The sequence below is a fragment of the Magnolia sinica genome, chromosome 3 (assembly GCF_029962835.1).
Source record: "Magnolia sinica isolate HGM2019 chromosome 3, MsV1, whole genome shotgun sequence".
NCBI lineage: Eukaryota > Viridiplantae > Streptophyta > Magnoliopsida > Magnoliales > Magnoliaceae > Magnolia > Magnolia sinica.
This window is the reverse complement of record NC_080575.1, coordinates 21010073-21027486: the sequence shown is the minus strand read 5'-3', so window position 1 is coordinate 21027486 and position 17414 is coordinate 21010073. Positions and strand designations below refer to the sequence as shown.

General features: G+C 39.4%; 1 long non-coding RNA gene across 10 annotated transcripts; it reads right to left on the bottom strand.

Moving 5' to 3' along the window:
• Positions 1-2291: 2291 nt before the first annotated feature.
• On the bottom strand, positions 2292-15782 carry LOC131239675 (uncharacterized). 10 transcript variants are annotated; one of them, XR_009168320.1, is made up of 9 exons: positions 15341-15782; positions 15172-15232; positions 13252-14932; positions 11459-11493; positions 6502-7686; positions 5240-5274; positions 4413-4613; positions 4111-4294; positions 2292-2654 (listed from the first exon to the last, which is right to left on the bottom strand). It is a non-coding gene; the product is annotated as an uncharacterized LOC131239675 (long non-coding RNA). The 10 variants fall into 10 exon arrangements; XR_009168327.1 differs by having other exon boundaries at positions 6502-6791; XR_009168319.1 differs by lacking the exon at positions 13252-14932 and having other exon boundaries at positions 6502-6791; positions 7136-7686.
• Positions 15783-17414: the final 1632 nt, after the last annotated feature.

The following is a 17414-nucleotide window of genomic DNA, read 5'->3' as shown; positions in this document are numbered from 1 at the left end:
TTTTGCAGTGAATGATACTCGTGATAGGGCCAAACTATAAGAAGGATTGGATTTCAGATGTTCATGACAGATTGGATGTTACCCGTTGGGTGAATGGTAGCTTATGGTGCAACCGGTCGGACTCGAGACCCTCACGTAATTGGTGAGCGTGCAGATAATGACATTGATTGTATTAATTGGCGAAGGTCTCACCTACAACTATCTGCAAATGTTTATAGTTGGGGTTTGGGGCCTAATTGCATGTGGGGTCCAAAATGGTAAAGGTATGACATCCTATCCAATGGGGATATTACGATTTGATTTCTTGCCACAAAACGCGTTAACTCATTGTTAGTGTGTTCATATTGCATACGTCGCACGGATCACCCCATTGGGCCCACATGCTGAAATGGTCCGATGATTCGAACCGTAGATTTTCTTTTTAACCGCGGCATATAAGCCATAATCCTGGTATCATGCTACAATATATATTCTGACCATTGATTTCTTAAGTTTAATGAGGGTTTCTAAATTTTCTTGTTAATGTTGTAAATTAATCTTCGATATAGTGATCACCAGAATCATCCATGCAAGTAAATTATCCTTACATGCCCCTAATAGCATAAGATCTGATCATTGGACGGTCACAGCACATATGCTCAAAAATTTAGATCCAATCTCAAGTAGACCATTGAAGTGTATCCATTTGATAACATTGGAGTGTTTGCAAGAGTGCATATATCTTTTTATAAGTCCCATCTAAACTATTGGAGTCTCGACGCAGAAGATCACCTTTTTAAAAAAAAAAACCATTGGAGTTTCCCCACACACTCACGCCATAGTGGAGCTTCACCACCTATGGGTACTCGAACCCTTGACCCGGTGTTGAAACTCCTGAGAGTCTACCCCCGGAGCAACAGTAAGGACCCAGCACTGAAGATCAATTAGATTGGAATATCATAACCACCAATCATATATATTTGGATCAAGATATCATACCAATTGGATAGTCCGAAATATCCATTTCTGGACCTATCTTCTCTGATCTGGTCTCAGATATCCATTTTTGCATGCCCATGACTTGGGTCATTAGATCATTATGATTTTTTTTAAAAAAAACTTATGAAGAGTGGGTCAGTACAAATCTACAGTTAAAATTGATACATTTCGGTTATCTACAAGTCCAAATGCGACTAGTGCATGTGAAGGTTCCTATACACTTGGTCCACCTATCATTTTCTTAGTTGTCATTCGTAGAACTCTAATCCGTTTTTATAGAATAAATAGGGCTAGATAATATATCATACGCGGGGAGCTTATGACGTTTGATACACAGGCATCCAGAAACTGTACACTTGGCATACATTAATGAATAAATTGTGGAACCTGCTGTCACCAAGTCACAGTCCCTAAATCGGTTGAGCCAAAATTCAATTACATCCTTTCATAATTAAAAATAAAAAATAAAATAAATCATATTTTCTGGCAAAATAAATAAATAAACAGTAGAAATGCACCAGCATCTTAGCATCTCAGAGCACTGTAGCATTACCGCTCCAAGTTGAATCGGTTTGTTGAGAGAGTAATCCATTGATCCAAACCATAAGTTTAGAACAGATTCAATGTGCAACAGTTAAAAAATCACACTGATTGAATGATCTAATCCATCTTTAATTTGGCCTTATTTTGTATGGCCATCCTTCAATTTGACCTTGCAAGGATGATTCCGACCAGTAATATATCAAGTTAATTTGGAACATTGACAAAATGATTTTCAGGGGCCTCATTAAACTTCAGAAATCAACGGTCAGGATAATCATTGAGGCGTTATAATGGGAACATGGTTTATACACAGTAGCTACCATGAAGGTGGACGGTTCAAATCCTGGGACCATTTCATCATGTGGGTGCAATGGGATGATGCATGCGATATGCAATTCGAGCAGTAAAGACACTTCAGGAAAGAAATCAAATCCTATTTTCTCTGACGCAAATAGCTGCAGAGGAAAAAACGTGCAACTAGCTGCATGTGGGGCCCCACAATGGTGAAGGTACGACATCCATCATGAAAATAGGATGCACCAGAAATCATGGTGATCCAACCATCATATGGGGCTTATATGACAGAATGTTAAGGACCACCACCCAAAAACCTTAAATTCACGTGCTGGCCCACTAGATGGTTGGGTCAGCATGATCTTTGGTGTATCCCATTTTCACTGCGGACCAACCATGTCAGACCAGTTGGTTGCCATGCATACGCCACGGTGGGCCCTACACCCCAACTGTTAACATTTACAACCAGTCGTAGGTGGCTCCAAGAAGTTTTTAATGGTAGTGTTCAATTCCCTAATTCCCTGTTTCCTGTGGTGCGGTCCAATTGAGATTTGGATCTTCCTACTCCCTTCTAAATATTCAAATGTTACCAAATAGATACAAGTGGTGTTTCTCTGGTAAGGACTGCTTACATTGTGTTTTGTAAGTGATGGATTCTATATGCTTGAAGTAGTCAGTTGATCAATGTTAGAGCAATAGGAGATGATCTTGCCAATACCATATCAGTAAAGTTGAATGTCTTGGCATGGAACGGCTGCACTGCAAGAAAGCAAGAAAGACTGCAAACTTGCTACCGGTGATGCTTTTGTAAGTAATGTGGTTGATCAGCATTCGCAAGGCTGCACATGTTCACAAATAATGAAAATAAGAAATAAGAAAAATACTACACTCCAACAGTTCTAATTTAATCATCAAACTACCTCTAATTTTCAAACATGTACCTAATTCCATCATCAAGGTTGCTTGATATGCCAGGGATGAAAAGTCCATAGTTGCCTTCTCCAACTAATACACAATCATCACCTACGCTAATGATGGGACCTATGATGTTGATGTTCGTGGATGAATTGACATGGATTCCATTTGTATTAGGGGTGTCTCTGGCGGCTGTGATATTGAGGTCGTAGACTTGAAACCCTTGGGACCAAAATAAGCGGATGTGAAAGGACTTTTGTTCAGTAAATGATTGTCGTGGATTATAGAGTAGGTGATTTCGGTGAACTTCACAGACTACACCATGCCACAAACAAACACATTTATTTCATTTCTTCCTCGATTCATATATGCGTTCTTAACGATCGGTATCTTATTCATGATTCGAAATTAGCAGCGTCCCAGATGTGTGGGGTCTACCTCATGTTAGGGTCCCATGTGAATAAATTTCAGTTTTTTATGTTCGCACCTTTTGTTACACACACACACACACACACACACACACATTTGTGTCATTAGGTGAATTGCACTAGTATGTGTAGGGCTGTCAATGGGCCAGACATGGGTCAAGCAAAATCAAAATTTTGAATCAGCCCGGCCCATTAGGCCTGGACTGAACAGTTCAAAATCTAGCCGAAGGCAGCCCCATGCCCAGCCTGTTGACAGCCTTGACAATGTTCGTTCACCTTCTCTTTGTTTCTGATATAAATCATTTTAACTTAATTGAGATCTTACACCATGAAATTACTGTAATATATTTTTGTGAAAAAATGGGACAGCCCACCACCTATAATGCATCCGCAAAGATAAAGGTGGTGGGAGTAATCCTTTCACAAAAAAGAAAAGCCCCAATAACCATGCTCCCATCAAAGAGCTACCAAAATTGACAATCGCCCATTGACAATCTTATCGTTTGTTGACCCAACAACATTCTCCAATGATCAAGATGTTACTTTCTATATTAATCAAATGCAAACAGATCACTTATAAGCAATGCAAAGGCGCCACAACTTGTGGTGACATACCATCTTTCTAGCCAACGTGCAACCCATGCAGGAAATATGTACCATAAAAATGGTAGGTCCCACAATGAAGATCACCTAGCACAAAAAATCAGGCGAGGTTGCTCACAAGATGAGCTGCACCATTGGATTTAATGGACAACTGATGGTCTAACTCAATCTATAGGTGTGGCCACCTAGTGAGTGAATAAGCCTGATTTTCTGAATAGGATGATCTTCATGGTAGTGATGTCCTACACGAGTGGCATGTTAGTGGGAAAGATTGTATAAGCACCTGTCCTTAATAGGTGATTGGTTCTCTAATTAAATTGGCAATGGAAAAAGATATGCATAAACTTACAATTGGGAGAAATTGACATTTTTTTCCTCGAGGCAGGTTGTCTGGTTCCAAGCATCAGCTCCTCGACCGTCAATAATTCATCCACCGCTCACTATCAACCTGTGCAAGTATATGAACTTTATCCAGCTAACATCGATAAATGCAACAAGTTCTGGGAGAGCCTTCACCATTCCCTTTATCACGACTTCAGGATATGATTCATGATATCATATTAGTGGGAAAGATCGTATAAGCACTTATCCTTAATTGGTGATCAGTTCTCTAATTAAATTGACAATGGAAAAAGATATGCATAAACTTACAGTTGGGAGAAATTGACATTTTTCTTCCTTAGGGCAGGTTGTTTGGTTCCAGGCATCAGCTACTTGACCGTCAATAATTCATCCACTGCTCATCATCAACTCGTGCACATCTGTGAACTTTATCCAGCTATCATTGGTAAATACAACAAGGTCTGGGATTGCCTTCACCATTCCCTTTAGCACGACTTCAGAAGACGATTGCTGAATGACATATTAGTGGGAAAGATCGTATAAGCAACTGTCCTTAATAGGTGACCTCTCTCTCTCTCTCTCTCTCTCTCTCTCTCTCTCTCTCTCTCTCTCCAAATAATGGTCCATTATACATCGATACTGGGGACCATTATTTGGACAGCTTTATTTAAGTACTTATATGCAACGTGTGCAATTTCTAAGTGCCTGAATATCATCCATCACATTCTGCAAGAGTATCAAAGTTTTTCTCAAGTGAAAAGGAAGGAAAATGGGAGGGAAACTCGTTTAACAAAAAAAAGAGAGTGAAAGTCTGGTAATCGTCCAAAGGGCAATGGATCGTATGCAGGCACTTGGCAACTTCTTACAAATTTCATAGTTTTGGACTGACTTGTCTACATAAGTTTCAAGAATTATGTTGGTTTAGATTGATTTGTGTATGCTACATGCACAATTTTAGAAGTGTTGTGTATAAAGTATCATATGTGGTAGGAATATAAACTAGATGCCAAAGTCATAAGGACTTGTTTTCACTCACTTCCCCACCGATTACTACTCAGTCAGGATATAGACTCATTTTAAATTTGTAAAATAATCAAATTTTATAGCTCCAAAACTAAAAATGATGAACATCATACCATTTTTTCCTATGCCACCCAATCCAATGAGCATCCTAGTTGCAACAAAAAAAATAAAAATCGTTAGCTTCATTTTATTTTACAAGCAATAAGAACCATTAATATAATGGACCCATATCTATCGTTCGTGGGGCCACAGTGTGAGTTGTATAGAATATGGTGGATTCAAATGATGCAACTAAGGTGTGCACACTGGCAAGCAAGTTAAAACAATCTATAGAAAATCACTCACCACCATATAGATGGTAAGTATTTTTTATACAGAATTTTTTTCCACGTGGGCCTGTATATGGTGGGACATTCTAGATAAACAATATAAATCATCACTAAGGAGGTTGTAGTAAGAATCATCACTAGAGACATGTCATGAATGGCCAAAATGCTGCTCGTGTTTATTGGTAAAATATTTGAATATACAAGAAAATCTATTTGTAGATGGGCCACTAAATTAAGCATAAAAAATGTCCCAATATAGCAAACACATGGGATCAAGGATGATCATTGGATGGTCCCATGACGCACATCATGTGGTATCACATGTACATTGAATGTGGACCATCGGTTATAAAATTTGAACTGTCCAATTCTCAGCTGTCTGGCTTACATAGGAATGAAGTAATTTTTTTTTTTTTAAATTGACCATGGTTGCAAATGTGCAACAGTAGGAGCTGAAGGGCAGCATTTCTTTTGACACTTGAAGATGCACATGTACAAATTACGACCTTGATAAGAATGCAACATTTTCACAGGCAAAGTCCTACAAGGCATCAGATTGTGGACAAGAATGGACAATTCAAAAGAGATCAATGGTCAACATTAAATGTAAACATTTGGTGCTCATTAAGAATGGGCCATCCTCCATATGGTCGAGATCATCTAGATGATTGGGTCCATGATGGTTTAAAAAATATGGCCTCAATATGGAGTCACCATCCTTATTTTCTCATCAAGATGAACCGGTCTATACAGTTTGGATGGTCCACACACATTCGGATGCTTCTTAAGGTCACTTCCTTATTTTTGTTGAAGAAATAAGGAACAGAGGAGATGTGAGGTTGGAATCTTTAGCTTTAATGCCACATTATGAAAGTTGTTGATTTGGAAAAATTGTACATTTAGGAAATAACAATTGCCTAATTCTATTTTATTAACAAAATAAGATATAAACAGTCTAAACTCCCGAGAAAGCATCAACATTAAGAAATAAAAAAGATATTAGACTCCAATAGTTTCTAATCTAACTTTAGTTTTCAAGCATGTACCTGATTCCATGGCCTGGGCCACAGAATATGCTAGAGACGAAGATATCCTTGGTGCCTTCTCCAATTGATACACAGTCATCACCTACGCCTATGGTTGAAGTTGTGATATTGATGTTTGTAGATGAACTGATATGTATTCCATCTGTATTAGGGCTGTCCCCTGGAGCCATGATATTGATGTTGTAGAGTTGAACTCCTTGGGACCTAAATACGCTGATGTGGAAAGATTTGTTGTTCAAGAGATGAATATCGTGGATTACAACGTTGGTGATATCCGTGAACTTCATAGACTATGCCATACAATAAGAATACATTAGTTTCATTTCTCGCTCGATTCGCATGCATTCTTAATGTTCAACATCTCATTCGTGATTCAAAATTAGAAATGTACCCAAATGGTTTTAGGACTACCTTATGATAGGATCTCATGTTCCTTTTTTAGGGTTTTTTGTTTAATCCCTGTGTGAATAATCAAATGCAAATAGACCACTATAGGCAAAGCAATGATGCCATAACTTGTGGTGACATACCATCTTTCCGGCCAACATGCAACCTATGTAGGAAATATGCACCATGAAAATGGTAGGCCCAATAATCAAGATCACGAGCAAAAAAATTAGTTAACGTTGCTCACAAGATGGGGTGAACCATTGGAATTAATGGACAACCAACGGTATAACTCAATGTATAGGTGCGGCCACCGAACGAGTGAATCAACCTGGTTTTTTGAATAGGTTCATCTTCTTGGTATTGATGTCCAGGCAAGTAGCATATTAGTGGGAAAGATCTTACAAGCACCTGTTCTCAATAGGTGATTAGATCTCTAATTAAATTGGCAATGCAAAATGAGATGAATAAACTTGCATTTGGGAGAAATTGTCTTTTTTTTTTTTTTTCCTTTAGGGCAAGTTGTCTGGTTCAGGCATTAGCTCATTCGCCATCAATAATTCATCCAACGCTCACCTTCAACCTGTGCAAGTTTGTAAACTTTATTCAACTATCATCCATAAATGCAACAAAGTTTGGGAGAGCTTTCACAATCCCCTTTATCATGACTTCAGGAGATGATTTTTTATAGCATGGCCTAGTAAATGTGACAGGGCCCAATAAAAATTCTCCATCGGGCACCACAAAGCGCGATCCGCCAACAAAGGAACATGCAACTTCTCATGCAGCTAAGAAAGCCTGCAAAAATATAGCCACAAAAAGATAAGAAGGAAAGACTTGAAGATTGACGGTTGGAATTGGGCTAAATAAGAAAAAGACTTCAAGACTAATTATATAGACTAAGAGGATCTCAATTCGTCTGACAAAGGGATTCTTTGTTTTTAAGAAGTTTGATGAGTTTGGCCACCAACAAAAGATTAAATATCTAATCGGCCTTTGTAATATTAAAGGAATATTGTTTGTTTTGTTCTGAAACTCCTTTAACTACACCAGAACCCTGAAGAGATGATTCATCATCGGTCTTGGCTAAAGCCTTGCTAACAAATGATTTATTAAGGTTTATTTCAGCCAATACAATCTCATAATTTGGGTCATGATAATAAGTGTCCGAAGATGAGTTTTTTCTTTGGTTTTCCTCTCTGAATAGCCATTCATACCCGGTTGCTAAATCCAACAAATCTACCAGATCTTCAAAATTCATTCCTTCAAATTTCTTTTGGAATTCTGCGTCTAAACCTTCTACGGCCAATTTCACAAATTAAACCTCTGACAGAAATACTCGGCATCTGTTCTTTGCTTTTTAAAACTAGGTGACTTATTTTTCAGCTGGTTCGTCGGATAGATATCCGAGCTGAGAAAAATCAGTTAAAATGAAACTCATGTTCAGTTTTATAAAACTGAGTATAGAACATTTCTTCCATATATTGTCAAGATTGCACTGAGTTTACAAGCAAGTTAATATACTAGGTAAATGTCGTGTCAGTTAGCGAATTTGCAAACCATTTCAATTTCATATATTCTTTGGTCAAAAGCTCGCCGCATTGTTCAGTGAACTGACCGATATGTTTTACTATCGATTGATTCGTGTCACTAGAAAATAACAAGAATTTTGGTATTTTTATTCCCCTTGGTATTTCTGCAAATCGATCAACCCAATCGCAGTAGGTTTACGATAAACATGACAATTTGTACGTTGACCATGGCATTGGTCTGTTACCTCATTCATCAAATTAATAATTTCTTCCTAGCCCGCGAGTGGGAGTCTAAGGTTTCTTGTTGGAGGTACCTGTACACCATGAGCATGGCTGCATACCGGACATTCGACCTCCGAGAATGCCATTATTCAGCACAAATGGTCCTACAACCGGCATGCCATGATTTACTCCATTAAATCGGTCATTTTGTCCATTCCTCTTAATGCCTACCTGTGAACTTGTGGTGGCATATTTCAGCCTACCACGTCCGAGTCTGGTTGCACATTGCGTGGAGATGTTATCGGCAATTTAGGCATAGCATTGCTAAATCTATGAAATTCTAGATTAGGTTGATGGTAGCCCAGTAACTTGTCATTAAGGAAAGTCACAAGCCTATTTGTACATTTGGTTTATATTAAAAAATATTCAGCTTGTAACCTTCCTTGTTTAGTTAATTCTCATAAGCTAACATTCGCACTTCCTGAGACTCCATTAGAATCCACAGAGTTATTTTGTGATGTTGATCATACTTTTGAAATTGCTGAAGGTTGTAGATTAGAGACCTCTGGTTCGGCTTGTGTTATTAATGTTTTCGGGGGTTGATTGAGGTCTTATTCTTCCATATTCTCACTTACTCAAGTAGATCGTCATGGGGACATCGGAGGACCTACTCGAGTGTACCAGAGATGGAGACGACCACCCATATCAAACCAGCTTTCTTTGTGGATGGGTGACGAGTTCCAGAAGGGGCTCGCAGGGCCATTTTGAAGACCTCACATGCATTGGACGTGCATCAGGAAAACCCCGCCTTGGGATGATGCATGTGGGCTGCTTAAAAGATAATTTTAGTCATAGGATTTCTATTTTGTGTCGATCCAACTGTTGGATCTTGTCGATCAGGTCATCGGGCCACCAGATCCTTTAGATCGGGGCCCCTTGGACTCTGATTTTGTTTTTTGTTTTTTTAATGTTTTTTGTTATTTTTAAGAGTTATTTGATGGTCGAGATTGATAATATATGTTTTAGTTTTCTTATTTTGGATGATGGGCCACTTTACTTAAGTGAGTAGCATAGTTGTAATTATACTGGATTTTAATTTCGAATTTTTAATTATAAAAGCACAAGGAGGGTGAAGTTCTAACCCTAGTGGTGTTATTAAGAAGAAAAAATAAGAAGAGTGGAGCTTTCTTGTGTGAAGGAATTTTCCTCCTTATTTTCTAGGGTTTTTTTTAATTTTTTTAAAAAAACCCTCCCTTCCAATTAAATTGTGGAAAGGTAGAAGCTTGTTTGGTGGTGAATTCCAAGGTATATCCTTCCTCTTCCTCTTCTTCGAAAGGTATTCTCTTCTTCTCTTGTCTTCCTCTTTTCCTTCTCATTACAATCTTCTAAACCCTATATCTTCAATTTTCTACTTTCTCCAATTTTTAAAACCCTAGTTCCATAATCCTCAATTCTCATGAACCCAAAATTTTATAATTTCAAAATTTCCCCTTTCCTAACCCTAATCATAAAACCTACAAATCTATCAATTGAGTGTGGAACGTGCCTATGATAAATTGGAAGTTCTATCCTTCCATCGGTCCTAGTTTTAATTGATTTATGTGATTTCTTAGCATGCGGGCATGTGATTTACATTAAATCATATTTTATTTCATATTGTTTACTTTTAATTAATTGGTAAGTTAGCATCTTTTGTTAATTGAATTACTTTATGGAATCTTTCATAATCTCCACGTTGCATGCTAGCATTAAATCATGTGTCCTGCATCAGATCGTCTACTCATGTTGTTAAAAGTTTCAATTAACAAATGCACACTTGTCTCACCAGGCGTGTCAAAACGGTGTTAGTCCTTGAATTTGGCCACACAGAACATATGCGAGGGTTGCGGGCGTGCCAGAACCAATTGGGTTCGATTCAAACAGTGACCACCGATCCCTAGCATTGAGATAGAGCGTGGCTTGACCGTTCACCTATTCAACCAACTGTTGTGTGCTCGCTACTCAGGTGATTGGTGGAGGTTGGGGCTCTTTTTCCAAATGAGCTCTGTTTTTTTCTTGAAAATCCAAGGACTTATGAAGGTGTAATAGTTAAATGGTTGAAATGGACAAATAAAAGGGAATGGTTGAAATAAACAAGGAGAAGATATGTATGCAAATGAATTACCAATATGGGAAATCACTTGCCTAGTTGAGAGCAGCAAGGTGCATCTGGGAGCGACATGCTGATGAGCGATGCAAAGGCAATGTCGGAAATTACAACTATGGTCGACCTAGTCTAGGAGCGTAGGCGGAAGGGTCCCTAAACTACTGTCTTCCTTCATATTCGGCACGCGGATGCAAATGGAAGAAAACTACAACTATTGGCTACAACCTAAGTTGGTCCAGTGGATACGCAGGGACAGACTGATCCTAAATCTAAGCTAAGATCCGCTGCTACTGAGAAGTGAGAGACTAAGCTTAGATACACCGTATTACGCTAGATTGATGGTTGGGTTCTAAAACTTTCTCTCATATTTGCTTCTGGTATTTATAGGCTTCAGGAATAAGGATAAGAAAATACTCATTCGTCCACGTGGCTCCGTCATGTGCAACCAGCTGGAAATAGATTGATTTGTGTATGCTAAATGCACAATTTTGGAAGTGTTGTGTATAAAGTATCATATGTGGTAGGAATGTAAACTAGATGCCAAAGTCATAAGGACTTGTTTTCACTCACTTCCCCACCAATTACTACTCAGTCAGGATATAGACTCATTTTAAATTTGTAAAATAATCAAATTTTATAGCTCTAAAACTAAAAATGATGAACATCATACCATTTTTTCCTATGCCACCCAATCCAGTGAGCATCCTAGTTGCAACAAAAAAAATAAAAATTGTTAGCTTCATTTTATTTTACAAGCAATAAGAACCATTAATATAATGGACCCATGTCAATCGTTCGTAGGGCCGCAGTGTGAGTTGTATAGAATATAGTGGATTCAAATGGTGCAACTAAGGTGTGCACACTGGCAAGCAAGTTAAAACAATCTATAGAAAATCACTCACCACCATATAGATGGTAAATATTTTTTATACGGAATTTTTTTTTTCCATGTGGGCCTGTATATAGTGGGACATTCTAGATAAACAATATAAATCATCACTAAGGAGGTTGTAGTAAGAATCACCACTAGAGACATGTCATGAATGGCTAAAATGCTGCACGTGTTTATTGGTAAAATATTTGAATATACAAGAAAATCTATTTGTAGATGGGCCACTAAAATTAAGCATAAAAAATGTCCCAATATAGCAAACACGTGGGATCAAGTATGATCATTGGATGGTCCCATGACGCACATCATGTGGTATCACATGTACATTGAATGTGGACCATCGGTTATAAATTTTGAACTGTCCAATTCTCAGCTGTCTGGCTCACATAGGAATGAAGTAATTTTTTATTTTTTAAATTGACCATAGTTGCAAATGTCCAACAGTAGGAGCTGAGGGGCAGCATTTCTTTTGACACTTGAAGATGCGCATGTACAAATTACGACCTTGATAAGAATGAAACATTTTCACAGGCAAAGTCCTACAAGGCATCAGATTGTAGACAAGAATGGACAATTCAAAAGAGATCAATGGTCAACATTAAACGTAAACACTTGGTGCTCATTAAGAATGGGCCGTCCTCCATATGGTCGAGATCATCTAGATGATTGGGTCCATGATGGTTTAAAAAAGATGGCCTCAATATGGAGTCACCATCCTTATTTTCTCATCAAGATGAACCGGTCCATCTCATTCACGGTTTGGATGGTCCACACACATTCGGATGCTTCTTAAGGTCACTTCCGTCTCTCTACATGCAAACACACGTGGCCAAGCATATGTGCGGAAATCAGAAGTGCAAGTGACTACACACGAAATAGTGCAGATGGAAACACCCACTTTTGAAACCTTCTTGAGTCCCACCCTGATGTTTATATGGCATCCAACACCTTCATAAGGCGATACCCCCTGGGTGTGGGGAAAACACAAAAATCAGCATGATCAGAAACTTCCAGGCCCCCAAGAAGGTTTAAATGGTGAGCGATCATCTCCCACTGTTTCTTGTGGTGTGGGTGTGGCCCACTTGATTTTTGGATATCCTCATATTTGGGCTCAACTTCTTAAATGAGCTAGCCAAATGGATGTAACACAAACAATATGGTGGGCCCCACAAAGCTTGTGGATACAGGAGGTTAAAGCGGGTGGCGTCCCCAAGCCTATAGGCAGATACAAATGAAATCATGCATGTACAATGGAGCATATTTTTCACATGTCAGAGATTCAAAGAGACACAAGTATGATAGATACAAGCCATCCATAATATTTGCCCCACCATGCAGATAAAACACATGGATGGGCAAAGGGATTTCAGCCCAATTTATTTCTAAACCGAACTTTGTTGTTTCCAACACTTGGGCCTCTTCGGGAAGTGGACTGACCTTTTGACAGAGGCATGCATACAATGTAGTCCACTCAATAGTCAGATTGGATCTTAGTATGTGTGCCAAATTGGAACGTGGGATCGTGTGTATCAGGCAAGATGAAACAATGCATTCATACATGCAAGAGAAACCTTGATGTAATCACGGACGGCTGGGGAGGCATGATTTCGGCTCTCTCCTAGCATAGCAACTTTCGGACAGTTGATTGAGTCTCCCTCACAGATCCTTTCACCTCTCCTTGAGGGACACCCACCAGTGATATCTCAGGTGGGCGGTGGCATGACTCTGTGGGGCCCACCGTGATATTTGTGTTTTATCCATTCAAGTCATTTGTTTTGCCGGCTCATCCAAAGCTCAAGTAGACCGTAACATAGGAAACAGCCTACTGTTGAAAGCTTCTTGGGGCCACGGAAGTTTGGATGAAGCTGATGTTTCTGCTTTCCATTCATTCAGGTCTGTGTGACCTGATGAACAGGTTGGATGGAAAATAAACATCACGGTGGGCCCAAGGAAGATTTCAACAGTGGGCATCATCATCTCCACTGTTTCATGTGGTGTGGCCTACTTGAGCTTCGGATATGCCTCATTTTTGGGCTCGAGCTGGCAAACGGATGGTTGGCCAGGATAAAATACATATTCACAGTGGGCCCCACAGAGCTTGGCTGCTAGGGACATTTCGGGCTGCACGCAATCCACCATTAATGCCCACACAGATGCAAATTGCCCATGCCCCTCTCTCACAGGAAGTTCTATGTGGGCTCAATAGATATTCCCATGAAATCCACTTTGTCCATCAATTTCTCAAGCTCATATAGAACAGGAATCCAAAAATCAGGTAGATCCAAGACTCAAGTGAGCCATAGGACAAGAAACAATGGGGATTCAACACCCACCATTCGAAACTGTGGGGACCACAGAAGCTTTACATTGGGATGATATTTGTGCCTACGGTTTATCCCAATTGTAATAACCATACAAATGGTTTGGATGGCATATAAACATCATGGTTGGCTCTAGCAAAGTTTCAACAGTGGAGGTTTCCATTCTCACTGTTTTCTGTCATGGCCCACCTGAGTTTTGGATCATCTTAATATTTGGACTCCCGTCTTATTGTGGGACCGGGTTCGGCTACTGATGCTGCTAGCTATTGGTTGGTGCTCTGTGGGCCCCATCATGATATGTGTTTCATCAACGTCATCCATCCATTTTTCTAGATCATTTTATGGTAAGAGCCCAAAAATGAGGTAGATCCAAATCTCAAGGGGACAGCATCAAAGGAAACAGTGTTGATTGAACACCCACCATTAAAAACTTGTTGGGGGCCACAAAAGTTTTGGATCAAGCTAATATTTGGTTTTTTTTTTTTTTAACCTTCATCCAAGTCCGTATGACCTAATCAACAGGTTGGATGCTATATAAACATCACAGTGGGCCCCTGGAGATTTTAATGGTGGACATTCAATCGCTACTGTTTTCCTGTGGTGTGGTCCACCTGAGATTTAGATCTGCCCAATTTCTTGGATCAAGCCCTAAAATGATCTGGAAAAATGGATGGATGGCGTGGATGAAACATAACATCGTGATGGGGCCCACAGAGCACTGACCTGGTTACTGGCAGCGTAACTAGCCAAACCGCGACCCTTATAGTGAAGTTAAGAAATTGATGAACGAAGTGAGTTTCTCACGGGGATCTCTATGGCCCCCAGCTTCCTACAACAGGGGGTTTTTCAGATAGATGTGTCAACGGGCCGGGTTAGACCGAGCCAATCTCTGTCCAAGCCCAGCCCGTATTCTTCAATGTATGCCCAAACCCTGGGCTGGCCCAGTGACAGGCCAAAATAGTATAGATCAAACATTGCATTTCAAAGAAGAAGAGCATCGGATTTAGCAAATTAGATTTTTTTTTTTTAAAAAAAAAAATTTTAAAAATCATATAATCGGAAACACAAACCTGTAGATCCAAACTCAAGAAAATCCACCAAATATATAAGATTCAATTTGAAGTGCCAAAAGAGGCTCAATCAACGAGAAATAAAGTCAAACCATCATACCTGTAACATGTGATATTCTGGCCCATTAGATAACGAGAAGGTAACGAAAACTCCGTCTCATCTGCAGCCCCAAAAGACAAAAAGAAGAGTAGCGAAGAGAGATAGATTCAGTCATGAGTTTCATGAAATCCTTTCGTCCTTAAACGCCATGCAACACTAGAAAACTTACTTGACGGCGAAGTAGCGGGCAGCATTCAATTCTTTTTGGCTTGTGGCCCAGCAAGGTAAGATTGTCACCTGAGAAAGGACGCCGTCGGAGAGGGCCGGAAAAACAGCCGCTGACGGCGAATTGGTGAGCGGCGGCAGCGGCGAACGAGGGTGTTGCTGCTGAGGATGGGCGGAAACGATGGTAGTGACGATGCCGGGGTGAAGACGGATGGATGGATGAGGAATGGAAGAAGAAGAGGGTTTCGGGGTTTTGACGTGAATGGTAGGCTGGTAGGAATGTCTATTTTGGGTCGATTCTATATCTGTCGATTGAAATTATTGCTCCTTGAATCTATTTTGATCGAATTCCTTATCATCGTTATAACACTGGCCCTGGAACCGTCACCATTCAAGGACACGTCTCTATAAGAGAGAAAGGGAGGCATGGGTGTGTGCGAAATCGGATTGCGTACTGAGTTACTCAGTACTGTCTTATCGTGCTGAGTAGGGCAACCGTGAATGTATCTAGTCTATTCACGCCGTCCATTCGATTTCCCATCTTATTTGAATGGTTGAGACTAAAATTTAAGTATACCAAAAGATCAAAAGATCAAGTGGACTATACTATAGGAAACAGTTGTAATAATGATTTACACCGTTGAAATATTTATGGAGCCTACAGTGATGTTTAATTTTCATCCAACCTATTCGTAGGATCCAAGAAACATGGATGAGGGGAAAAAACAAATACAAGCTTGTTCCAAAACTTATGTAGTCCCCAAGAAATCTTTAATGGTAGATGATCAATTCACACTTTTTCCTGTAGTGTGGTCTACTTGAGGTTTGTATATATTTCATTTTTCACTTGAGGTTCGTATATATTTCATTTTTAGGCTTAAACCCTAAAATTGCTTAGTAAAATAGGTGGACGGAGTGAATAAAATACATAATTCACAATGGACCCCACTGAGTTTACTCAGTACGCTTACCGTTCTGAGTTACTCAATACGCAATCCGCTTCCGGTGTGTGCGGGGTAGCAAATGGCACCCAATACGATGCGGCCCTGGACATGGGACCCTCCTTGAAGTATGTATTGCTTTTACACGCCGTGCATCAGTTTTTCAGCCTTTTTAATGCATTAGTCCAGAAAGGGTAAATTTTTACTATAAATGCGACCTTCCATCCACGTTCTTTTTTGAACGGAAGAAATCTATCTTACCAATCTACACCTCCATCTGTACTAACAAATCATTAAAGACAAAAATAACCCTATATGTTTTGCTCCTTTTACGGAAAATCACGGCCGTTTTTGCCCAAATTTTTTTAGCGTAACTGAAAATCTACTTTCTTGACATATGTTTTCTTAGTTAAAATAAAATAAAATGCATAAAAGTTAAGCATCTACGGTACTAATTTTTGGATTTTTCGTCCAAAAATTAAGCAATCTGAATCTAAGATAGACTACACAGTAGGAAGGAGTGAAGATTGAACACCTACCGTTAAAAACTTATTATGGCCAAGAGAAATGTTTATTTGCCATCCAACCCATTGATAAGGTTGTAAAAACTTGGATGAAGGTAGGCAACAAATATAAGCTTAATCCAAAACTTTTGTGGCCCACGATAAGTTATTAATGGTAAATCGCCAATTTTTCCTATGGTGTAGTCCATGTAAGATTTCTATCTGCTTCCTTTTTTTGTCTAATTCCCTATAAATGAAATAGAAAAGATGATGGACAGCGTGGATATACAATAAATACATGAAGATGGGCCCCACGGTCAAGGACGCACCGTGTTGTGTAAGGCCGGGGACACACCTGGTCCGCTCCTTATCTACTCCGAGGTAGGTGGTGAGCTCCTCAGCACCCTACCCGCCGCCCTACATTAGCATTGTACACCTCACAGATTTTTACGTGAATCCGGACCGTCCAAAATTATTACCCCACAGTGGATTGGTAATTAGTAAATTAATGTTAATCATATGATCCCTGGTCACTAAATTAATGATTAAAATAAAACTAATTATGTGTCCAAAGAAAAGGTGTCCGATAACTCCAATAGTAATATTCTCCTATCATCTGCTTCTTGTGCTTTAC